Consider the following 27878-nt stretch of genomic DNA (forward strand, 5'->3'; position numbering starts at 1 on the left):
ACATATATACACTATGATGTGTAAAATAGTTAGTGGGAAGCTGCTAAATAACACATACCAGCCTGGTGCTCTGTGATGACCTACAGGGGTAGGATGGGGGAGGCTCAGGTGGAAAGGGAAATTATGACCGATTTGTGTTGTTATATGCCAGAAATCAACACAAATTTGTGAGGCAATTTTCCACTAATTAAAAAAAAACTGGTCCAAAAAATGGTACTATCAAGCCTTATTTCAAGTCAGATAATACAGATTTAATAAATGAATGCTTGCCACTGATTACCTATTCTTCATTAATGAATAATGAAACTGCTTCCAATTTAGACTTTCTGTAACTTAAAATCCTCTTGTTGAAAATATCAATAGCCGTGCCTCTTACCTTTTCTGCTGATTTTCTTAATATTGAACTTCAATCATGCGCCCTCCCTACTCATAATCTTTCCATGACTCCCCATTACCCTCTAAACCATGGACAAACTCCTTACTCTGGAATTCTAGGCTCTTCTCCATGGTACCTTCTTCTAATTTTTTCAACTTTATTTTTTGCTTCTAGCATAATTGCACAGAACTGCCACCAAAATGGGTGGTGCCTTCTGTCACAGAGTAGAGAGCAATTTCAACTACCAGGAAAATAAAAAGGAAGATTTTTAGGCTACAGATCCCTTTTGGACCCTTAGAAATAACAGTACTCCCTGTCTTACACTGTCAAAGCAATTTGACCCTCATTAGGTCCCTTTTCTGATCAATAAAGTCTTTGTTTTAAATCTTGTTCCTGATGGTGCTCACCCTGCACTGTTCAACTGAGCTGGGCTACTGGACTCTTGCTTTTGGAAACTTGCCCTGCCCCTGTGTTGACATCATGGCATCTATCCATTTCTGACTCCTGGTCTTTGCTCTCAGATTTCTTTCAGCAATTGTGTAGTTCCTCAAGCTTCAGCTGATCCTGGCAACTGTTCATGCAACTTGGCCCTGTCGGTCATTCAGTCATCCTTCCCGTCCTTCTTGGCTCCAGGAGCTATTAACCCAGGTTCCTCAGGTGGGGCTCAGTGGTAAAGAATCCACCTGCAATGTAGGAGATGCAGGAGACCGGGTTTGATCCCTGGGTGGGGAACATACCCTGGAGAAGGGCATGGCAGTCCACTCCAGTATTCTTGACTGGAGAACCCCATGGACAGAGGAGCTTGGCAGGCTACAGTTCACAGGGTTACAAAGAGTTGGACATGATTGAAGCAACCTAGTTGAGCACTGCCCTCAGATAGGGCTTGGAAAGACCCTCCTCTGGGAGTTTGCAGCCAGTCCTTACCTATACTATATGCTATACCAAACTAGCCTAGCCATGTAGTCTGGTGTCTGCCTGTATTTCCATCCACCTATTAGGGTTTTGCAGGGTGGGAAGATACTGTCTATTCTTCTAGAGATATCCTAAATGTCATCTCTTCTGTGAAGCTTTCTTTATCTCACTCCCCTGGATGAAATCAAGCAGTTATCTCTCTGTACTCTCATAGAATTTTTGCTTCTTCTAATTGATATTAATTCCATCATTTCAAAATTCCAAACCAAGCAAATGCTTAATCTGTCCTTATGGCCCAGCTCAAATGCTACTCTTGTATCTCTCTGGCTTTCTCCCTATTCACACAAGAAGGAAACAATTCCTTCTCCTGTTTCCTTGACATTCATGACAGATCTAAGTTTCTTAATGGCAAGAACATACTATGTTATTCTTTGTGTTCTTTATACCCAGCTCAGTAAATTATCAGTAAGTTTCTGTAAGACCTTACTGATGACATGGAGTTTTAACTATGGTATTTCATTTGATCCTTACAATGACAAATAAGGAAAGAAGAACAGCTATTATCTTCATGTGAGAAGGAAACTGAGGCTCAGAGCAGTTAATCAGTTTAGTCTAATCTTGCACAGGTGCAACTAGAACCAGGTCTTAAACAGACCTTAAGTCCAATTAACTTACCCCTATTCATATTCATTTATTTGTTTGTTCATTATCTGGATATCAGAGTTTCAAAGACAAATGAAACATGGTGTTCCCCTAAAAGACTCACCTATTGAAGAAGATAAAAAATTTGATTCATGCACTGGTAGGAAAAAAGTTTAGAATTGCATCATACCACATATATGACTGTGTACCCAGCTTAGATAGGGGCGGAGAAGGGCCTGGAAACATTTTTAGGTGGGATAAATCCTCAACTAGGTTGTAGAGGATAAGTAGCTATTATTCAAATGAGTAAGTAGGGATAAGAAATTTCTAGACATGAAGGAAGTATGTGTAAAGCCATGGAGATGGCCTTCCCAGGAGTTGTAAGCATTGGAACAGCAGCTGTGAAGAATATGAAGAATGGGCAGACAGAGAGCTGACACACTTCTTGGAAAAGATGGTATCTAAATAACAGAGTATCAAAGCAGAATAACTCAGTTTGTATTCCCTGCCCATGAAGGACAACAATATTTTTTAAAAAAGCAAATCCATCTTGGTCATCATCAAGTTTTAAAACTGAATGTAAATAAGGAAATAGTGGTTTCCTCTCTCTGTTGTTTTTATTGTTTAGTTGTTAAGTTGTGTCTGACTCTTTTGCAACCCCATGGACTGTAGCCCGCCAGGCTCCTCTGTTCATGGGATTTCCCAGACAAGAATGCTGGAGTGGGTTGCAATTTCCTTCTCCAGGAGATCTTCCCCACCCAGAGACTGAACCCACATCTCCTGCATTAGTGGGCAGATTCTTTACCGCAGAGCCACCAGGGAAGTGCTCCCCTCTCTGGAAATATATGTGTTCACGGACACATACATACGCGCATGCGCACGCGCACACACGCACGCACACACACACACACACACACACACACACACACATATATGCACGGGCTTCCCTGATGGCTCAGATGGTAAAGAATCTGCCTGCAATGCAAGAGACCTGGGTTCGATTCCTGGGTTGGAAAGATCCCCTGGAGAAGAGAATGGTCACTCACTCTGGTATTATTGTTTGGAGAGTTTAATGGACAAAGGAGCCTCACAGGCTACAGTCCATGGGGTTGCAAAGAGTCGGACATGACTGAGCAACTACACATACACTATATATGCACATAATCATATATGTCATATTGTATATGTATCATTCTATTTATTTATATATATTTACATATATATCTGTGTCTTGAGTTATTCTTGGCCTTGCCAAGAGCATGGTTCTATCACAAAATAACTCCACCATAGCTAAAAGTCATTATTAGAATGATATTTGATGTCAATATATTAAGTGAGGAAACAAAAATAATTTGGCCCAAGTGACATTCTTACATGAAATTACTGGAAAGAATTTACTCATGTTACTTTCTTATACTGTCAGATCTCTGCAGAATTACAGATAAGAAGTAGCAATTATTAGAGTACAGAAAAGAAAGTATTCTCCCAGTGTTCAAGAAGAACATAAAAATAATTTCCCTGAATACAGGCCATTAAGCTTTAATTTTGACCCTCTTTAAAATATTAATATGGATTATAAATTGTTTTCTAGCTCTCATAAAGGTAATGCCTCGAATCCAGCATAGATTCACTTAGAGTAGGCCATGCCACAGAGAATTCATTTGCTTTTTAATAGCCTGATCACACAGGTAGAAAATAGAAGCTCTCTGCTAATACTGTAGTGTCAAATATCTATATTCAATCAAAATAATTTGGGTAGACTCTTATAATGACTTTTTGGACATGCATGATATAATTAAGTATAAAATAATTTGTCCTGATTGAATTCTAGCCAGAGTATTGATTAATAGAGCTGAATATTCACTTACATTGGGCTTCCCTGGTGGCTCAGATGGTAAAGCGTCTGCCTGCAGGGCAGATCTAACCAGGGAGACCCAGGTTCAATCCCTGGGTGGGGAAGATCCCCTGGGGAAGGAAATGGAAACCTACTCCAGTACTCTTGCCTGGAAAATTCCATGGAGACAGAAGCCTTGTAGGCTACAGTCCATGGGGTCGCAAAGAGTTGGACACGACTGAGCAACTTCACTTCATTCACTTACAATGTAGTGTTTAGAGATATTACTCTGATCTATCCTGTTCAATAAGTTTGTCAGTTATTTTAACAGCTTACAAGTTATGCTTATTACATTTTTTAGTCATATAAAGCTGAGAAATCTTAATTTGGTTTAAGAAAAGCAGGATTCTAAAAGTCTTCTAAGTAATATAGACTGTAGAGCTTCCCTGATGGCTCAGTGGTAAGGAATTTGCCTGCCAGTGCAGGAGACACAGGTTCGACCCCTGATCCAGGAAGATCCCGCATGCCATGGAGCAAACTATGCCCGCGTGTCACAACTATTGAGCCTGTCCTCTAGAGACCAGGAGTCACAACTACTGAAGCCTGCGTGCCCCAGAGCCTGTGCTCCACAACTAGAGAAGCCACCACAACGAGACGCCTGCACGCCAGGACGAAGAGTAGCCCCCGCCTGCCACAGCCAGAGAAAAGCCTGCATAGCAGTGAAGATCCAGTACAGCTAAATAAATAGTATACAAAAAACAAAACAAAAAATAATATAGACTGTAAGGACCAAGTAATTAATAAGAATCAGTTCAGTCTCTGTCTTGTCCGACTCTGCGACCCCATGGACTGTAGTGTGCCAGGCTTCCCTGTCCATCACCAACTCCCAGAGCTTGCTCAGCCTTATGTCCATTGAGTCAGTAATGCCATCCAGTCATCTCATCCTCCGTTGTTCCCTTCTCCTCCTGCCTTCAATATTTCTCAGCATCAAGGTCTTTTCAGAGCTCTATACCTTGTAACAACTATCCTATATCATAAACATTTTCATATCTATAAATTAATCAGAATAAATATAAGTAAAAACGTAACCTGTATTTTAAAAAAAGTAATTGAGTATGTATAAAATGGACATTTCATTTTTATTACAAAAGTCTCAAATACTTTGAAAAACATTGGCAGAATTGTAATATAAGCAGGACAATGAGAGTTATATGTCATATTTGCATATCTTCACCTGTTTTAATGTGGATATCAGATTTTAATTGAAATACTAGCGAAGTGTGATACATCTAGAGAAAGATGACTTACAGGGTGGTCAGGAATTGTTGAATATTTGGACTCAACTTACTTGGAATTATAAATCCTATTTTCCCATCTGGCAGTTCTTCTCCATGAAAATTGAGGAGAGAATATAGAAGAACTGTTATGAGGGAGAAAATAGACTTATTTGGATAAGAAAATGAATGTATATAAAGCATAGTCTTAACTTGCTGGAAGGTGCCACTTTTCCCTAAGTATAGATGTTGAAAGCTAAGTGGGCTATCTTGTTATGGAGAGCATGAATTTATCCATTTTTAATTCATTTATTCATTTGATAGCTACTGAATGCCTAGCCTGTGTCAAGCATTATGCTACGTATTAAAGAGACAAAGTATAATTAGAAATAGGACCTGCTCACAAGATCATAACTTAGAAGGAATGGAGTGGGAGAAATGTGATAAATAGAAAAATAAGTAATCAGAATATGAAAGGTGTTATAGTAATATGCAAGCTCTAGTACTCATCAGGAGAAGGAAATGGCAACCCACTCCAGTGTTCTTGCCTGGAGAATCCCATGGACAGAGGGGCCTGGTGGGCTACAGTCTATGGGGTTGCAAAGAGTCGGACACGACTAAGCAACTAACACACACACACAGTACTCATCAAGCCCTAGGAATGGCTGGAATTACCAATTCTGTCCCAGGAATAAGGGAACATCTAGGAAAGCTTCATTATAATTAAAAATATATATATTAGCTAAGAATAGATTTTTCTACATGGTACAATCTATACTCAATGCTTTGTACCCATCATCTAATCTAATCCTCAAGACCTCCCTATAGTCTATTGTTTTTTTTTTTTGTTTTACAAAATAGGAAAGCAACACACAGTAAGTATTGTTTTTCTCATTTTACAGAAAAGGAAACCAACTTTTCCAGGATTACCTAACAACTAAATGGCAGAGCTAAATTATAAACCCAGGAAATTTCACTATAGGGACTGTATTCTTTACCAGTGTTTTCCAAAATCTTTGTTACAACCAATTGGTGAATCATGAAATCAATTAATGTCTCTAATATCATCATTGCAAATTACTAGAATAGAAAATATCTGGGTAAGGATTAATATTGTTTTAATAAACTCTAGCTATAGAAGTTTATATACAGATGTCTGTATTAAGCCACAATATAAAATGTATTTCTTATATGTGTATTAGTTATCAACTGCTGAATAACAAATAACCCTAAACCTTAGTAGGTTAAAAGAGCAACATATTATCCCCTAGTTTTTGTGACTCAGGAATCTGGGCATGACTTGGCTGGGTTTCCTGATTCTGGGTCTCTCATAGAACTATGGTTTTCTCAACATTTGACTAAGGGTATTCACTTCCCAGTTTAGCTGCTTGGTGGATGGCAGGATTCAATTTCCTCTAGGCTGTTGGACCAAGACTCAGTTCCTCAGATGCTATGGACTGGCAGCTTCCTTCAGGTTTTCCTCATATGACCTTTCTGTAATCATGTGATGGCATGGCATCTGGTTTCACAGAGCAAGTGAGAGAGCAGGAGGCCCAAGGGGTGTCTGCACCAAAAGAAGGTTAACAAGATGGAAGGAATAGTCTTCTGCCACTTAATCATAGAAGTGACCTCCTCCTACTTCTACCATAGTGTATGTGCTAAAACCCAGTTACTAGGTTCAGCCCACACTCTGAGGAGAGATTCCTCACAGGCATGAATTCTAGAAGTGGGTATCAATGGAAGTCATTCCAAAAGCTTCCCAACATGAGCAAACTGTAGGTATGAAGAATTATTGTTCAGTAGCTTCAGTCGTGTCTGACTCTTTGTGACCCCATGGACCATAGCCCACCAGGCTCCACCATCCATGAGATTTTCCTGGCAAGAATATTTGAGTGGGTTGCCATGTCCTCATCCAGTAGGAATCATTAGGTTGGTACAGAAGTAATGGCAGTTTTGGACCATGAATTTTAAATCATTATAAGTAGGCTCAAACATATCTTTATTAATCAAAATAGGAACCATTATAATCAATGTATTTTTTGCCAATGAGAAATAAGTTTGTTTATTCCTATAGTGTAAAAATCTGTGCTTCAGAATTCAGTGAATTCTTGGAAACCATTTTCTTCCTCCTCTTGGTTTTGGAAACGTTTTCCCTGCAAAAGTGGTTGAGATACTTGAAGAAGTTGGCGAGAGGTCAGATGAATGTGGCCAATGAGGCAGAACTTTGTAGTCCAATTTGTTCAACTTTTGAAGTGTTGGTTGTGTGACGTGTGATCGAGAATTGTCTGGAGAAGAATTGGCCCCATTATGTTGACTAATAGGGGCCGTAGGCATTGCAGTTTTTGGTGCATCTTATTGATTTGCTGAGCACACTTCTCAGATATAACAGTTTTGCTGAGTTCATAAAGCTGTAGTGGATTAGATGGGCAATAGACCACCAAACAGTGATTATGACCTTTTGGTGCCAGTTTGACTTTGGGAAGTGCTTTGGAACATCTTCTCAGTCCAACCACTGAGCTAGTCATCAGTGGTCTTATAAAATTGGTTATAATGGTTGTCTTATAAAATCCACTTTTCACTGCAAGTCACAATCTGATTGAGAAATGGTTGACTGTTGTTGTGTAGAATAAGAGGACAACACTTCAAAATGACAATTTTTTTTCTTTGCAGTCAGCTCACGAGGCACCCATTTATCAAGCTTTTTCACCTTTCCAATTTGCTTCAAATACTGAATAACTGTAGAATGGTTGACATTGAGCTCTTCAGCAAGTTTCTTATAGTTGTAAGAGGATCAACTTTGATAATGCTTTCAATTGGTTGTTGTCACCTTGCAACGGCTGGCACCTGTACTCCTTATGTTCAAGGCTCTCATCTCCTTTGGAAAAGTTCTTGAAGGACCATTGCACTGTATGTTCATTAGCAGTTCCTGGGCCAAAGGCATTGTTGATGTTGCAAGTTGTCTCTGCTGATTTACAACCCATTTTGAACTCAAATAAAAAAATCACTCTAATTTGCTTTTTGTCTATCATCATTTCTATAGTCTAAAATAAATATAAAACACACAGCAAGTAATGTCATTGCAAAAAAAAGCGAGAAAATTTGCATTAAAATTATGTATAATATAGCCACAATTATTCAAGAATGTATTCCAATTGTTGTTCATCAGTCATGCATTGTGTCCCACTCTGCAACCCCATGGACTGCAGCATGCCAGGCATTCCTGTCGCTCACTATCTCCTGGAGTTTTCTCAAACTCATGTCCATTGAGTCCATGATGCCGTCCAACCCTCTCATCCTCTGTCATCTCCTCCTCCTGCCCTCAATCTTTCCCAGCACCAGGGTCTTTTCCAATGACTCAGCTGTTCTTTGCATTTGGTGGCCAAAGTATTGGAGCTTCAGCTTCAGCATCAGTCCTTCCAATGAATATTCAGGGTTGACTTCCTTTAGGATCGACGTGTTTGATCTCCTTGCAGTCCAAGGGACTCTCGAGTCTTCTCCAACACCACAGTTTGAAAGCATCAATTATTCTGTGTGCAATCTTCTTTATGGCCCAACTCTCACATTTGTACATGACTACTGGAAAAACCATAGCTTTGACTAGACAGAACTTTGTTGGCAAAGTGACATCTTTGCATTTTAATATGCTGTCTAGGTTTGTCATAGCTTTCCTTCCAAGGAGTAAGCATCTTAATCTCATGGCTGTAGTCACTAGTGATTGTGGAGCCCAAGAAAATAAAATCTGCCCTTGTTTCCTTTCTTCCCCATCTATTTGCCATGAAGTGATGGGACTGGATGCCATGATCTTAGTTTTTTGAATGATGAGTTTTAAACCAGCTCTTTCACTCTTCTCTTTCACCTTCATCAAGAGGCCTTAGTTCCTCTTCACCTTCTACCATGAGGGTAGTGTCAATTGCATATTGGGTTTATTGATATTTCTCCCAGCAATCTTGATTCAGGCTTGATTCATCCAGCTCAGCATTTCACACAACGTACAATGTACTCTGCGTATAAGTTAAATAAGCAAGGTGACAACTTATAGCCTTGATGTATTCCTTTCCCAATTTTGAACTAGTCCATTGTTCCATGTTTGGTTCTAACTGTTGCTTCTTGACCAACATAAAGACTTCTCAAGAGGCAGGTATGGTGATTTGATATTCTCATCTCCTCAAGAATTTTCCACAGTTTGTTGTGATCCACAGAGTCAAAGGCTTTAGCACATTCAGTGAAACAGAAGTAGAGATTTTTCTGGAATCTTGCTTTTTCAATGAACCAACAGATGTTGCCAATTTGATCTAAATCCAGCTTGTACATCTGGAAATTCTCAGTTCGCATACTCTTGAAGCTTAGATCGAAGGATTTTGAGCATTAGCCTGCTAGCTAATTCGCTTGCTAGCATGTGAAGAGTGTAATTGTGTGGTAGTCTGAACACTCTTTGTCATTGCCTTTCTTTGGGGTTGGAATGAAAATGGACTAATATTGGTTTTCCAATATCAAACAGCAAAGTTCAACAATAAAAAAATCTCAACTACTTTTGCACCAAGCTAATACATGCCTTACTTCTTTTATTTATTCATTTATTCTAATATTTGTAACATCTCCACTCGCAAAAGACAAAATGTAGAAACAACCTTAATGTTCATCAACTGATGTATATTGCCTTCTTTTAAACTTGCATAACTAAACTTAAGGAGTGGTATGGGAGTGTTTCTTTCTCTTGCAGAAGGTTGACATAGAGAAGCTTCACTATTCTCTCCTTTTAAAACTCTTGAAAAATGAGTCCTTTCCTCACAGCTTGGACACCAATCATTTCTAACAAGTACTAGTATCTACAACATGGCAGGCAGTGTTAAAAAATTCTCATGAGTATTTTAGCTCATTCAATCTTATGTAGTATTATTATCAGAAAAGGAAATGGCAGCACACTCCAGTCTTTTTGCCTGGGAAATCCCATGGACAGAGGATCCTGAAAGGTTACAGTCCACATCTTTCAGGTAAAGAAACTAATGGTGAGAGAGGGCACAGAGTTATGGAGTAGCAGATCTGGGACTTGATTTCAGAGAAAATGGTCTTAGTCATTATGTATAATAGACAGCCTCCCATTGGATGTACTAAAAGCTAGACCCAATGCCTCTTCTTTACCTTATTTTCTTTGACCTTTCTGAAGTATTTGTTTTGTTGACAGCCCAAAATTTCTTGACATTTTCATTTCCCTTGTCTTTTAGAACACTATGATATCAAAACTATAGATGGATGATTTCTTCAACTGATATCAGATCATATCAGTTGTACTGATATACTTTGAACATATGTACTTTGTCTCTTCTAGTATACTGTAACCCATTTATAGGTACAGATCAATCAAAATGATCTGACATCCCTTATATGCAATATCTAAAAAGAAATGATACAAATAAACTTATTTATAAAACAGAAACAGACACACAGACTTAGAGAATGAACTTATAGTTGCCAGGGAGGAAGGAATAGTTAGAGAGTTTGGGATCAACAAGTCAGTTCAGTTCAGTTCAGTTCAGTCACTCAGTCGTGTCCGACTCTTTGCGACCCCATGAATCGCAGCACACCAGGCCTCCCTGTCCATCACCAACTCCCAGAGTTCACCCAGACTCACGTCCATCAAGTCAGTGATGCCATCCAGCCATCTCATCCTCTGTCGTCCCCTTCTCCTCCTGCCCCCAGTCCCTCCCAGCATCAGAGTCTTTTCCAAAGAGTCAACTCTTCACATGAGGTGGCCAAAGTACTGGAGTTCCAGCTTTAGCATCATTCCTTCAAAAGAATTCCCAGGGCTGATCTCCTTTAGAATGGACTGGTTGGATCTCCTTGCAGTCCAAGGGACTCTCAAGAGTCTTCTCCAACACCACACTTCAAAAGCATCAATTCTTCGGCACTCAGCCTTCTTCACAGTCCAACTCTCACATCCATACATGACCACTGGTAAAACCATAGCCTTGACTAGACGAACCTTTGTTGGCAAAGTAATGTCTCTGCTTTTGAATATGCTATCTAGGTTGGTCATAACTTTTCTTCCAAGGAGTAAGCATCTTTTAATCTCATGGCTGCAATCGTCATCTGCAGTGATTTTGGAGACCAGAAAAATAAAGTCTGCCACTGTTTCCACTGTTTCCCCATCTATTTCCCATGAAGTGATGGGACCAGATGCCATGATCTTCATTTTCTGAATGTTGAGCTTTAAGCCAACTTTTTCACTCTCCACTTTCACTTTCATCAAGAGGCTTTTTAGTTCCTCTTCACTTTCTGCCATAAGGGTGGTGTCATCTGCATATCTGAGGTTATTGATATTTCTTCCAGCAATCTTGACTCCAGCTTGTGTTTCTTCCAGCCCAGTGTTTCTCATGATGTACTCTGCATATAAGTTAAATAAACAGGGTGACAATATACAGCCTTGACGTACTCCTTTTCCTATTTGGAACCAGTCTGTTGTTCCATGTCCAGTTCTAACTGTTGCTTCCTGACCTGCATACAGATTTCTCAAGAGGCAGGTCAGGTGGTCTGGTTTCCCATTTCTTTCAGAATTGTCCACAGTTTATTGTGATCCACACAGTCAAAGGCTTTGGCATAGTCAATAAAGCAGAAATAGATGTTTTCTGCAACTCTATTGCTTTTTTGATGATCCAGTGGATGTTCACAATTTGGTCTCTGGTTCCTCTGCCTTTTCTAAAACCAGCTGGAACATCTGGAAGTTCACGGTTCACATATTGCTGAAGCCTGGCTTGGAGAATTTTGAGCATTACTTTACTAGCATGTGAGATGAGTGCAACTGTGTGGTAGTTTAAGCATTTTTTGGCATTGCCTTTCTTTGGGATTGGAATGAAAACTGACCTTTTCCAGTCCTGTGGCCACTGCTGAGTTTTCCAAATTTGCTGGCATATTGAGTGCAGCACTTTCACAGCATCATCTTTCAGGATTTGAAATAGCTCAACTGGAATTCCATCACCTCCACTAGCTTTGTTCATAGTGATGCTTCCTAAGGCCCACTTGACTTCACATTCCAGGATGTCTGGCTCTAGGTGAGTGATCACACCATCATGATTATCTGAGTCATGAAGATCTTTCTTGTACAGTTATTCTGTGTATTCTTGCCACCTCTTCTTAATATCTTCTGCTTCTGTTAGGTCCATACCATTTCTGTCCTTTATCGAGCCCATCTTTGCATGAAATGTTCCCTTGGTATCTCTGATTTTCTTGAAGAGATCTCTAGTCTTTCCCATTCTGTTGTTCACAGTGCTAAATTTACAATGGATAAACAACAAGGTCATACTGGAGAGCCCATGGAACTCTGTTCGATGTTATGTGGCAGCCTGGATGGGAGGGCAGTGTGGGGGAGAATGGATACATGTAGATGTATGACTGAATCCCTCTCCTGTCCACCTAAAATTGTCACAACATTGTTAATTGGTTATACTACAGTTAAAAAAATTAAAAAAATCTGTGGAATTGGGAAAGTGAGGGCATAATAATAAAGATATGTTGGCTAACTTTAGAAACTTTCCATTTATACTGAACATAAGTATTTTGCTCCTACTGTGTATTATAATTTTATTGTCATTTTATAAATGGGTATGTGGCAGTTACTCCACGTCAGGCACTGTTCTAAGTGCTGGGTAAACAGCAGAGAATCCTCTGTCTCCTTCCTCCTTCTTCTCTTCTCTGTATAACTCCATGAACATCTCTGAGCGGTCCAGTTGTGGAGTGCACATAAGGAAGTGACTACTGGCTACCCCACTCTCTCCACTATTGATTCTACCTCATCTCATTTGGGTCACCTCTAACTCCCTCCTCCCTCTTCTCTTCTCCATGTAATGCTGTGAACCTCTCTGAGTGACCCTCACAGTAGAGAAACTTTTCATCTTTAATGTAGATGTCTTATCAATGGTGCTGTATAGAAGGAGAAGTTTTAAAACTTCTGTAAAAATAAGACCGATAACTGGAAGCAGGAGGCTTAAGTCCAAACCCTGACTCCAGGGAACTCCTGACTCCAAGGAACATTAATTGACAGGAGCTCATCAAATGCCTCCATACTGACACTGAAACCAAGCACCACACAAGGGCCAACGAGTTCCAGGGCAAGACATACGAAGCAAATTCTCCAGCAACAAAGGAACACAGCCCTGAGCTTCAAAATACAAGCTGCCCAAAGTCACCCTAAAACCATAGACATCTCATAATTCATTACTGGACATTTCATTGCACTCCAGAGAGAAGAAATACAGCTCCACCCACCAGAACACCGACACAAGCTTCCCTAACCAGGAAACCTTGACAAGCCACCTGTACAAACCCACACACAGCGAGGAAAAGCCACAATAAAGAGAACTCCACAAACTGCCAGAATACAGAAAGGACACCCCAAACTCAGCAATTTAAACAAGATGAAGAGACAGAGGAATACTCAGCAGATAAAGGAACAGGATAAATGCCCACCAAACCAAACAAAAGAGGAAGAGATAGGGAATCTACCTGATAAAGAATTCCTAATAATGATAGTGAAATTGATCCAAAATCTTGAAATTAAAATGGAATCACAGATAAATAGCCTGGAGACAAGGATTGAGAGGATGCAAGAAAGGTTTAACAAGGACCTAGAAGAAATAAAAAAGAGTCAATATATAATGAATAATGCAATAAATGAAATTAAAAACACTCTGGAGGCAACAAATAGTAGAATAACAGAGGCAGAAGATAGGATTAGTGAATTACAAGATAGAATGGTAGAAATAAATGAATCAGAGAGGATAAAAGAAAAACGAATTAAAAGAAATGAGGACAATCTCAGAGACCTCCAGGACAATATTAAATGCTACAACATTCGAATCATAGGGGTTCCAGAAGAAGAAGACAAAAAGAAAGACCATGAGAAAATACTTGCGGAGATAATAGTTGAAAACTTCCCTAAAATGGGGAAGGAAATAATCACCCAAGTCCAAGAAACTCAGAGAGTCCCAAACAGGATAAACCCAAGGCAAAACACCCCAAGACACATATTAATCAAATTAACAAAGACCAAACACAAAATATTAAAAGCAGCAAGAGAAAAACAACAAATAACACACAAGGGAATTCCCATAAGGATAACAGCTGATCTTTCAATAGAAACTCTTCAAGCCAGGAGGGAATGGCAAGACATACTTAAAATGATGAAAGAAAATAACCTACAGCCCAGATGATTGTACCCAGCAAGGATTTCATTCAAGTATGAAGGAGAAATCAAAAGCTTTTCAGACAAGCAAAAGCTGAGAGAATTCTGCACCACCAAACCAGCTCTCCAACAAATACTAAAGGATATTCTCTAGACAGGAAACACAAAAACGGTGTATAAATTCGAACCCAAAACAATAAAGTAAATGGCAATGGGATCATACTTATCAGTAATTACCTTAAACGTAAATGGGTTGAATGCCCCAACCAAAAGACAAAGACTGGCTGAATGGATACAAAAACAAGACCCCTACGTATGTTGTCTACAGGAGACCCACCTCAAAACAGGGGACACATACAGACTGAAAGTGAAGGGCTGGAAAAAGATTTTCCATGCAAATAGGGACCAAAAGAAAGCAGGAGTAGCAATACTCATGTCAGATAAAATAGACTTTAAAACAAAGGCTGTGAAAAGAGACAAAGAAGGTCACTACATAATGATCAAAGGATCAATCCAAGAAGAAGATATAACAATTATAAATATAGACAAAACTTAATTTTCATAGAATACAAAATAACTTTTGTACTCATATACAAACAGAGAAGGCAATGGCACCCCACTCCAGTACTCTTGCCTGGAAAATCCCATGGATGGAGGAGCCTGGTAGGCTGTAGTCCATGGGGTCGCTAAGAGTCGGACACAACTGAGCGACTTCCCCTTCACTTTTCACTTTCATGCATTGGAGAAGGAAATGGCAACCCACTCCAGTGTTCTTGCCTGGAGAATCCCAGGGATGGGGGAGCCTGGTGGGCTTCCGTCTGTGGGTCATACAGAGTTGGACATGACTGAAGCAACTTAGCAGCATATACAAAAGGAATGAATACACGAATTGGGTTCTGATTAGCCAATGTACAGCCAAACACTGGGAAGCCATAAATGCACAAATCACCAGAGATATGTTTGCCAGAATAAATGAAACAGGTTTAGTTGTCTTTCTTTACATTTAAAACCATGATATTCTTACTCACTAAAGTTCTGTTCTTCTACTAAATGTTCAAAAATGTTCTAGGCCTTGCTATAACAGACACTTCACAGCAAACAGATGGGGAAAGAGTGGAAACAGTGGCTGACTTTATATTTTGGGGCTCCAAAATCACTGCAGATGGTCACTGCAGCCATGAAATTAAAAGACACTTACTTACTCCTTGGAAGGAAAGTTATGACCAACCTAGACAGCATATTAAAAAGCAGAGACATTACTTTGCCAACAAAGGTCTGCCTAGTCAAGGATATGGTTTTTCCATTGGTCACATGTGGATGTGAGAGTTAGACTATAAAGAAAGCTGAGTGCTGAAGAATTGATGCTTTTGAACTGTGGTGTTGGAGAAGACTCTTGAGAGTCCCTTGGACTGCAAGGAGATACTAGTCCATCCTAAAGGAGATCAGTCCTGGTGTTCATTGGAAGGAGTGATGTTGAAGCTGAAACTCCAATATTTTGGCCACCTGATGTGAAGAGATGACTTATTTGAAAAGCCCCTAATGCTAGGAGAGATTGAAGGCAGGAGGAGAAGGGGACGACAGAGGATGAGATGGTTGGGTGGCATCACCAACTCGATGGACATGAATTTGAGCAAACTTTGGGAGTTGGTGATGGACAGGGAAGCCTGCTGTAGTCTATGAGGTCGCAGAGTCGGACACGGCTGCACAACTGAACTGAACTGAATAACACACACCAAAAGGAAATGAAGAAGGTTCTCATTTTTATCCTTGGCTAAAAGTGCTTCTATTGCCTACCTTTTCAAGAAATAAAACATAGAGCTTAATGTAATAATTTTCTTTCCAGAAGAATTCAGAGCCTGTTTTCTTATGCAGCCTCTCACTTTCTCAGGTTTCCTAACTTCCCCCAGCACTATTTTCATATGCAATAACTTAGCTTCTGGGCAATCCATGTTTTCCCCAGCCAGTGACCCCCTCCCGTTTTTTAGTTCACTAATTCTTATGGCCACCCTGTTGCCTAACTAAGCTGTTCTCAGTTTCAACCACCTCAGCACATTCTGAAATTATCTCATTGTAATAGTCCAGAAATATGTCATAAATTAGGATTCTATAGTGGTTTAATAATTAACTGCAACCATAGAAAGAATTCACACCAGATGAGGAAAAGCATTTTGATCCTGCCAGGGGGCCTATTTTCTTATTCATTTGCCAATTTCCCAGGTCTTTTCTGGAAGGTGGTTTCTAAATCCTTCAAGGTCCAGCCTACGCAGCTAACTGGGACCCTCATGAGGCTGTAATTACCCTTAAGTGATTTGCTTCTTTATTAATAATCCTTGCCAAGTAATATTTTTGGGACATCAGAAGTACCAAAGCTATCCAGTTCCTTTTTTATTAGAAAAGAATTTGAGCTGCCACCCACCCACTGGTTTGTTAATAAGGCTTTGATGAGGCTTACAAGTTTTTCAAAGATAGTGTCCTATTTTGGATGACAAATGCTGCCTTAGGCACTGGGGAGGTCAGTGTGAAGACAATCATTGGTGTTTCTTTGTCTCCAACCATTCAAAGAATTGAATGTAATAATATGGAGAAGAGAACATTTTAAAAAATCTTTTATATTGAACTATAGGGAAGGCAAAAGGAGAAGAGGGCAACAGAGGATGAGATGGTCATATAGCATCACCGACTCAACGGACATAAACTTGAGCAAAGTCCGGGAAATAGTGGAGGACAGGGAAGCCTGGCGTGCTGCAGTCCATGGGGTTGCAAAGAGTCAGACATGACTTATCGACAGAACAGCAATAGAGTGGCCCAGTGGTAAAGAATCCATCTGCCATTACAGGAGATGCAGGTTCAATCCCTGGGTCAAGAAGATCCCCTGGAGAAGGAAATGGCAACCCACTCCAGTATTCTTGCCTGGGAAATCCCATGGACAGAGGAGCTGATGGTCTACAGTCCATGGAGTTGCAGAGTTGGACAGGACTGAATGACTAAACAACAGCAACAACAAATAGTTGATTTAGAATCTTGTGTTAGTTCCAGGTGTACAGCAAAGTGATTCAGTTATACATATACATGTATCTATTCTTTTTCAAATTCTTTTCCCACTTAGGTTATTACAGAATATTGAGCAGAGTTCCCTGTGCTATACAATAGATCCCTGCTGGTTATCTCTTTTATGTATAGCAGTGTGTATCAGATCAGATCAGTCGCTCAGTCGTGTCCGACTCTTTGCGACTCCATGAACCGCAGTGCACCAGGCCTCCCTGTCCATCACCAACTCCCGGAGTTCACTCAGACTCACGTCCATCAGGTCAGTGATATCATCCAGCCATCTCATCCTCTGTCATCCCCTTCTCCTCTTGCCCCTAATCCCTCCCACCATCAGAGTCTTTTCCAATGAGTCAACTCTTAGCATGAGGTGGCCAAAGTACTAGAGTTTCAACTTTAGCATCATTCCTTCCAAAGAAATCCCAGGGCTGATCTCCTTCAGAATGAACTGGTTGGATCTCCTTGCAGTCCAAGGGACTCTCAAGAGTCTTCTCCAATTCCACAATTCAAAAGCATCAATTCTTTGGCACTCAGCCTTCTTCACAGTCCAACTCTCACATCCATACATGACCACAGGAAAAACCATAGCCTTGACTAGACGGACCTTTGTTGGCAAAGTAATGTCTCTGCTTTCAAATATGCTATCTAGGTTGGTCATAACTTTCCTTCCAAGGAGTAAGCATCTTTTAATTTCATGGCTGCAGTCACCATCTGCAGTGATTTTGGAGCCCAGAAAAATAAAGTCTGACACTGTTTCCACTGTTTCCCCATCTATTTCCCATGAAGTGATGGGACCAGATGCCATGATCTTCGTTTTCTGAATGTTGAGCTTTAAGCCAATTTTTTCACTCTCCACTTTCATCTTCATCAAGAGGCTTTTTAGTTCCTCTTCACTTTCTGCCATAAGGGTGGTGTCATCTGCATATCTGAGGTTATTGATATTTCTCCCGGCAATCTTGATTCCAGCTTGTGTTTCTTCCAGTGTGTATATGTCAATCCAAACACTTTAAGGAGTACTCACTATAGAACAATGATCAAAATGCTTTCAGTGAATACTTGAGGAATAAAAACAGAGGATGAGATTAAGCTTTTAAAAGTCTATTTACAAAGGAAAGATCTGCAGCACTGGAAATATCAAAAGAGAAGTTGATATTGGAATTATTTTTTTAAGACATAACTGTTCTCTCTTCATGCTTACATCCCGTGATTTTGCTGTATGTGGTTATTTCCCTATTAATGCAGATCTATATTCAAGATAATCACTTTCTAGATTGAGGACTTTTTTGAAATCATACTTCAATATTTTTTTGTCAAATGCATTTTAGGTATCTCAAGTCCATTTAAATTCAGTTTATATTACACATTATAAACATGCATCTATGGATGGATATAAAACCAGTTGGTAATGTGTATATATTTTTATAAACTATTTTTTTCATGAGAATAAGAAAACTTTATATTTTATAAGCACAGATGAAGTTAATGAAAAATTATGGTCAACTTTGATATATTTACTTTTCCCAACCCCCAAAACCTCTTCCTTTAGAATTTAGACAAGTTAACTGCACTGAAGAAAAAAATGGCCTTGGGAATTCTATACAATTCAGTGTGCATCAAAAGAAGTTTATTTTGCTATAACTACTGTATTCTTTTGAATGATGTATAATAAAATGAATTTATATAAACATGTATGGTTTGGCGATCTTTATCAGACCTTAAATATTTTAGAGAATATCCAAATAAATCTTTGATTATAGAAAGTATATCTGAACTCTCCGCTTTGGGGTTGCCTTGTTTGTTTTTTCTGTATTTATTGCTGTTTTTTCCATCTCCTTTGAAAATCCCTCCCTCTCTCCCGCTTTTTTTTTTTTTTTTTAAACTAAACAAATAGTAGCAACATCTTCCAGGAGAGATTTATGATCAGGAAGTTTCCAGATTTCTCTGATTACAGGAATCTTCCCATCTTTCTCTCAGGGTTCCATGGTTAGTTGTGTCCACATAGCACAGTGTTAAGAGAAACCAGGGAAGAGAAAGAATATTTCTTGACTAGCTTCAGAAAATATTTCATTGAATTTATTTTTCCTTTAACTGACTAGGATCTGGAAAACAGGACTGTTGTTTCTCTGTAAGTTTCAGATTTCAACTGTTGCTCTCCCTGACATTAAAAATCTTTCTACATGTCAGGCTAAGGAAACAAGAAGCTGAAAACTGAAGAGAGAAAGGTGAGAAAATAAGAGGCTGCAAAGGGGCTCAGGAAGCTATCACAACTCAGAAACAAACCCAAAATGGACTAACTAGCTCAGGAGATGCCTCAAAATTGTACAGTTCTCAATGATTATTACTACACAAGATCTGGGCTGAAGCTTTAATAGTTAGAGTTGATGAATATTTATGGATGAACTCATAATAACCAAACCCCAAAGAGGCTAATTAGAAACAAAAAGACCAATTAATTAACTAGTTAATTAAGAGTAGGTCTATCAAGAAAAAGTGGTATCTCCCCACCCCACTTATCTTGTCAAAATGAAGTTCCTGTATCTCTCTTTATAAAAGTAATATATGAATATTGTTTTAGTGGGCTGAATTGTATCCCTTCCCCAAATTCATACGTTCAAGTCTCAACCCCACTACCTCAGGATGTGACTGTATTTAGAGATAGAGTCTGTAAGAGGTAATTAAGTTAAAATGAGGTCATTCCAGTGAACCCTAATCCAACATGACTGGTGTCCTTATAAGAAGGGAAAATTTGGACACAGGCCCACACATGGGAAGACCATATGAAGACACAGGGAAAAAACACCCATCTATGAGTCAAGGTCCATATAGTCAAAGCTACAGTTTTCCCAGTAATCATACAGATGTAATAGTTGGACCATAAAGAAAGCTGAATACTGAAAAATTGATACTTTCAAATTGTGGTGCTGGAAAAAACTGCTGAGAGTCCCTTGGACAGCAAGGAAATCCACTAGCCAATCCTAAAGGAAATCAACCCTGAGTATTCATTGGAAGGACTGAAGCTGAAGCTCCAATACTTTGGCCACCTGATGCGAAGAGTTGAGTCATTGGAAAAGACTCTGATGCTGGGCAAGATTGAAAGCAGGAAGAGAAGGGGATGACAGAAGATGAGATGGTTGGATGCCATCATGGATTCAATGGACATGAGTTTGAGCAAACTGTGGGAGATAGTGAAGGACAGGGAAGCCTGGCATGCTGCAGTCCATGGGATTTTGAAGAGTCAGAGACAACTGAGCGACTAAACAATGGATAACAACGAGCCAAGGAGTGAGACCTCAGAAAAACCAGTCCTTCTGAGAACTTGATCAAACAGCTGGCTTCCAGAACTGAGAGCAAATAAATTTCTGTTGTTTAAGCCACCCTATTCATGATATTTTGTTATAGCAGCACTAGCAAACAAATTCAATTGTAAGGAAAAAAATCAGAAACTTAAAAAAAGAAATTGATGAAGTTAATAAAGAATACATAATAATTCCCCAAAAGCTGTGGTAACAGCATTGAACATATCCTTTTATATACTCTCTGGTATATATATGACTGTTTTTTTAAATATGTAATTTTACTCAATATAATTTATAACATGTATTCCCACTATTTCTATCTGTACAATACTTCAATAGCTGGATACTATTTCATTACATGCTTTTATTTTTTTATTATCTAGTCAAGCCTTTGGTATCAGACATTTAGGTTGTTTTTAATACATGTGCTCTTATATAAACAGTTCTTGGTTGAAAACCCAGTGTTACAACTTTATGTCTATGTGCATTTAAATAATTTAATTAGCAATAAATTGGGGGGGGGGAACTTCATTAAAAAGTGGAACCATCAGTTCTGAAATATATGAACCAAATTACATAACTGAGTTTAGCATTTTCCTCTTCAAAATATTTCCTTTTTGGCTGATTCAAATCTTTAGCACCATATCATGCATCTGGGTCATATAGATGATATTCTTTGCCAAAGCCTGATTGCTTGCACATTATTTCAGGATTAATATCCTACTTTGTATCTCAGAGTATTCATCACACAAAAATTTAAAATACACAATGGATAAATTATTAATTCCATTTTTCAGTGGAGGCTTAATTTAAATGTTTTCCTCAGATCTAGTGTTCTAATAATAAATGAATGGTCATACAACTTAACCTTGAAATTTAGGCTTGGATCATAGGCATCTATATTACTCTAACATAAATTAAATATGATCAAATTCATTTTCATAGTAGTAAAAAGGAAACTGGTTAATAAAGGATGGAATGAGAAATGAAGAATAATTACAAATATTTGAATACTCAATTATGTGCTTATATCAAACTTGCCTTCATTTTCTTAAGTAGCTTTAGCTACTATTATAAAATTGATTTTTTTTTTTAATTTTATCTTATTTCAGATTTGGAGATTACTTGAAATCAGCATCTCGATCGTGACAGAAGAACTGTACAAAAAAGATCTTCACGACCCAGATAATCACGATGGTGTGATCACTGACCTAGAGACAGACATCCTGGAATGTGAAGTCAAATGGGCCTTAGAAAGCATCACTACAAACAAAGCTAGTGGAAGTGATGGAATTCCAGTTGAGCTCTTCCAAATCCTGAAAGATGCTGCTATGAAAGTGACGCACTCAATATGCCAGCAAATTTGGAAAACTCAGCAGTGGCCACAGGACTGGAAAAGGTCAGTTTTCATTCCAGTCCCAAAGAAAGGCAATGCCAAAAAATGCTCAAAATACTGCACAATTGCACTCATCTCACACGCTAGTAAAGTAATGCTCAAAATTCTCCAAGCCAGGCTTCAGCAATATGTGAACCGTGAACTTCCTGATGTTCAAGCTGGTTTTAGAAAAGGCAGAGGAACCAGAGATCAAATTGCCAACATCCACTGGATCATGGAAAGAGCAAGAGAGTTCCAGAAAAGCATCTATTTCTGCTTTATTGACTATGCCAAAGCCTTTGACTGTGTGGATCACAATAAACCGTGGAAAATTCTTCAAGAGATGGGAATACCACACCATGTGATCTGCCTCTTGAGAAATTTGTATGCAGGTCAGGAAGCAACAGTTAGAACTGGACATGGAACAACAGACTGGTTCCAAATAGGAAAAGGAGTTCGTCAAGGCTGTATATAGTCACCCTGTTTATTTAACTTATATGCAGAGTACATCATGAGAAACGCTGGACTGGAAGAAACACAAGCTGGAATCAAGATTGCCGGGAGAAATATCAATAACCTCAGATATGCAGATGACACCACCCTTATGGCAGAAAGTGAAGAGGAACTAAAAAGCCTCTTGATGAAGATGAAAGTGGAGAGTGAAAAAGTTGGCTTAAAGCTCAACATTCAGAAAATGAAGATCACGGCATCTGGTCCCATCACTTCATGGGAAATAGATGGGGAAACAGTGGAAACAGTGTCAGACTTTATTTTTCTGGGCTCCAAAATCACTGCAGATGGTGACTACAGCCAGGAAACTAAAATACGCTTACTCCTTGGAAGGAAAGTTATGACCAACCTAGATAGCATATTCAAAAGCAGAGACATTACTTTGCCAACAAAGGTTCGTCCAGTCAAGGCTATGGTTTTTCCTGTGGTCATGTATGGATGTGAGAGTTGGACTGTGAAGAAGGCTGAGTGCCAAAGAATTGATGCTTTTGAAGTGTGGTGTTGGAGAAGACTCTTGAGAGTCCCTTGGTCTGCAAGGAGATCCAACCAGTTCATTCTGAAGGAGATCAGCCCTGGGATTTCTTTGGAAGGAATGATGCTAAAGCTGGAACTCCAGTACTTTGGCCACCTCATGGGAAGAGTTGACTCATTGGAAAAGACTCTGATGCTGGGAGGGATTGGGGGCAAGAGGAGAAGGGGACGACAGAGGATGAGATGGCTGAATGGCATCACTGACTCGATGGACGTGAGTTTGAGTGAACTCTAGGAGTTGATGATGGACAGGGAGGCCTGGCGTGCTGCGATTCATGGGGTTGCAAATAGTCGGACATGACTGAGCGACTGATCTGATATGATCTGATCTGAAATCAGTGATTCAGTGGTAAAGAATTTGCCTGCCAAAGCAGGAGATGTGGGTTGCATTTCTGGGTTGGGAAGTTCCCCTGGAGAAAAAAATGGCAACCTATTCCAGTATTCTTGCCTCCTGGGAAATCCCATGGACAGAGGAGTCTGGTGGGCTACAATCAATGGGATTGCCAAAGAGTCAGACACAACTTAGCAACTAAACAACAACTAAACTCATTCTCTTAGAGCAAAATTATGCCTTTAGCTATGCTTGTAGTAATTAGGAAAAGGAAAAAAAATCAGTATTATATTTGGTTATGTATATAAAAGATACGAATTTTTTCTATTATTTTCTTTTTAGATGATAAACTAAGGGTTTTTAATTAAAATTAGTAATATAAAATTTAACCTATGCTACTGTAAAATGGGGCAACTTGAATGTACTTAAGCTATTCACTCAGTACAAATAAAATTAATGCAAATACTACTATCCTACTATCAGCACACTACTTAGAAGAGTTGGTGTCTATACAACAAGAAATTAAACTGGAATTTGCATATATAAATGTATTATATATATTTTTCTTGATTAGTAGAACTCACCTTTACAGTCTTACTTGAACTCTTGCCAGGAAAATCCCATGGATGGGGGGCCTGGTAGGCTGCAGTCCATGGGGTCGCGAAGAGTCAGACACGACTGAAGTGACTTAGCAGTAGCAGTTGAAAGAAATAAAAGCAATAATAAAAGGCTCATCTTTTCCACCTGTTTAGGAAGAGCATGGTGTTTGAGTCACATTGAGAACGAGGAAATTCCTATGGAGGCTTAATGCTTCCTTTCAGAAATTGTTTGAATATTAGATATTGCAAGGTAAATGGGGTAGGTGCTCATGAAAAGTGTAAGTGTTAGTCGCTCATTCATGTCTGACTCTTGCAACCCATGGATTGCAGTCCTGTCAGGCTGCTCTGTACGTGGAATTCTCCAGGCCAGAATACTGGAGTGGGTAGCCATTATCTTCTCCAGGGAATCTTCCCAACACAGGGATCTAACCCAGGTCTCCTGCATTGCAGGGAGATTCTTTACCATCTAGACACAAAGGAAGGTGCTCATGAACTTGTAACCAAAGTTTTGATCAGGTTTGAAAAAAATGAAAGAAACAAGTGCACAGCACAGAATTGTCCCCAGTACATTTTGCCTAAAATATAACTATTACATTAATAGAATCTATTTTGATTGATTTCTAATTTCTACAGAACTAAACATGCTATGTGAGAGTTGGACTGTGAAGAAAGCTGAGTGCCGAAGAATTGATGCCTTTGAACCGTGGTGTTGGAGAAGACTCTTGAGAGTCCCTTGGACTGCAAGGAGATCCAATCAGTCCATCCTGAAGGAGATCAGCCCTTGGTGTTCACTGGAAGGACTGATGCTGAAGCGGAAACTCCAAGAGTTTGGCCACCTCATGCGAAGAGTTGACGCATTGGAAAAGATCCTGATGCTGGGAGGGATTAGAGGCAGGAAGAGAAGGGGACAACAGAGGATGAGATGGCTGGATGGCATCACTGACTCGATGGACGTGAGTCTGAGTTACCTCTGGGAGTTGGTGATGTACAGGGAGGCCTGGCGTGCTGCGATTCATGGGGTCGCAAATAGTCGGACATGACTGAGCGACTGAACTGAACTGAAACATGCTACGGAAGTCAGGGCAAGGTTCAAAGAGTGTAATACAAAGGTTCGAGTTAATTAAGTTTGCTACTAGGTATCCCCAGAAAGAGCTTAACTGTTGTTGCCTGCGGATTTGCACTGGGATTTTTATTTTGCTCTGTTTAGTTATCATAGATTTTCATTATTTTTTTTAAAAAGCCAACAGTTCAGAAGTGGGAAGAAAGACTGTTCTATACATCAGTGTCTCTTTTGCTGTCTAAGTAAAGTTAAAAAATTAAATTAAAAAAAAAAGTGGGAAGAAAAAAGTAAAAAAAAAAAAAAAGAAAATCCCACTATGTAGAGGTATCCTGCATTCAGATACTAGAAAAAGTCTCTCCATGCATATATGTGGTTAGCAGATATTTGGTTCTATTCAGAAGATCCATAAGCAAATTTGACCCACCACAGATGGTTGTGGACAAGATCAATTATCAAAAACCTTTTGACACATGGACTAGATGTTTAAAAGACACTTTGGATTGGACCAAATGTCTTGCAAGTATATAAGTAAATACTGAAATACACATGTAATTTTACATAAATGGGATTTAGCCCAAAGTATGGGCTTTGCAGAATTCCCACTTCACAGGGTATTATAAGAAATAAATGAATTAAAAAGCAATGAATTGTATCTGGAACATAATAAATGCTCCAAAATATTTGCTATTATCATGTGCAGACATATATAATGGTCATAAGCTTGCAACCCCTGAACCAAATCTTCAAAATAAACATTAAAACATGTATAAGTGCAATTAAAAATGGTTTATTAACAAATATGGGTAGGATTCAATATTTACCTGAGTCAAAGGATTGATAGGAAGAATCATCTAGATATGTAACAGTCAAGGTGCTAGCTGTTTTTCAGGGGGAGATAGACAAGGTATATTCTTGGATGCTCATTCCATTAAAAACTATACACATTAACTTAGAAAGAATCCTGACCTCAGGGCCTGCATTTTTAACCTACCACTAACCTATTGATGGTAATCATAATGATAATAAAACAATTACTAGTAACAATCATTAATAGGTAATACTACTTGATACCTTACTCTGCAATAGGCACTGTTCCAAGCACATTACATATATTAGCTAATTTAATTCTCACAATAATCCCACGAAATAGGAACCATTATCCCCATTTCAGAAATGAGGAAACTGACATGACAGAGTGAAGAGTTTCACAGAACCACTCCCCAGTGAAAATGATATAAAAATGTAGCCATTTGCAAAGCAGAAATAGAGATACAGATGTAGAGAACAAACTTATAATACCAAGGGGGTTAGGAAGAGTGGGATGAAATGGGAGACTGAGATTAACATATATAGCCTACTATGTATAAAACAGATAACTAATGAGCACCCACTGTATAGCACAGGAAACTCTACTCAGTTCTCTGTGGTGACCTAAATAGGAAGGACATTTAAAAGACAGAGGATGTATTTATTCATATGGCTGATTCATTTTGCTGTACAGCAGAAACTAACATAACATTGTAAAGCAACTATACTCTAATGTGGAGAAGGAAATGGAAACCCACTCCAGTGTTCTTGCCTAGAAAATCCCATGGATAGAGAAGCTTGGTGAGTTACAGTCCATGGAATTGCAGAGTCAGACACGACTGAGCAACTACACCACTGCCACCACCATACTCCAATGCTAATCAAAATTTAAAAAAAAGAACAACTGTTTTCAACTGAGCCTTGGTATAATAATTAGGCATAGAGAATATAAAACTGGATTAGAAAGGAAGACATCAAAGGAAGTTCATTCTATTCTAATCAACAAGAACATTTACCTGTCTGGAGTGAATACTGTACCAAATGCATGTATCTAAAATGTTAGAAACACTGAAATAGTCTAAGACAATTTTCCTAGACTAATATATTACTAAATCTTTAAAATATTTTTGTCATCCTTTGAAGATAAGTAAAGTATGGGAAATGTGCATAAGTTAAGAGATTTGCAAGCAATTAACCAGTGTCACAAATGAGATGACCATTGATTAAAGAATGGAAGTATTGAAGTATTAGTCCCTCAGTCATGCCTGACTCTTTGTGACCCCATGGACTGTAGCCCACCAGGCTCCTCTGTCCATGGGATTTCCCAGGCAAGAATACTGGAGCAGGTTGCCATTTCCTTCTCCAGGGGATTTTCCTAACCCAGGGATCGAACTCTGGTCTCCTGCACTGCAGGCAGATTGTTTACCTTCTGAGGCACCAGGGAAGCCCAATCATTGATAGCAACTGCTTTCAATTGCTTCCTTTTTTCCTCACACATTTTTTGAAACTGATAAATACTTCAAACTAAAGACAATTAAAACTTCTGGAGATGATTATGAAAATATAGCAAATGAATAAACATTTACATCTATAAAATTACGTAAGAAAAGTTAGAGTCTGTGGTGTTTGAACCAAGATCACTACCCAACACCTCCTTCCCATCTCAGCAAGGCGAAGACACCACTTCAGACTGGGGCAGCCAACGGCACAGGGCTCCAGCTCAGTACTTCTGGCTGGAGGGCTTTCTTTCAGGAAAGAGCAGGATGTCAGCATTTCTCAGCCTGCCCCTAGCTACCTGTCCCTGAGGCTAAGTTCCAGGTGAGTGTTGTCCTGAGGTGGCTTTTGCCCAGCCCCCACTACTGAAATGCAGAGTCTGCTACTGAGAATGCTGAGGCCTGATCACCTTACATGGCTTCATGAAGTGGTGGTTCCATGTCAGAAGAGACAAGCTAAGAACACCCAGGGCACTGCTTCCTCTCCACTTAGCACTGAGAAACCAAAGCCAGAATGTCAGTCAAAAGAACTGTGCCACTGGCCCCACCCCCAGAGCCCCAGCTCAAGTACTTTGTCTGGGAGAGAACTGGGGCATAAAACAGATAGCTTAATTTCTT

Source organism: Bos indicus, chromosome 5 (assembly GCF_029378745.1).
Source record: "Bos indicus isolate NIAB-ARS_2022 breed Sahiwal x Tharparkar chromosome 5, NIAB-ARS_B.indTharparkar_mat_pri_1.0, whole genome shotgun sequence".
NCBI classification, from domain to species: Eukaryota; Metazoa; Chordata; class Mammalia; order Artiodactyla; family Bovidae; genus Bos; species Bos indicus.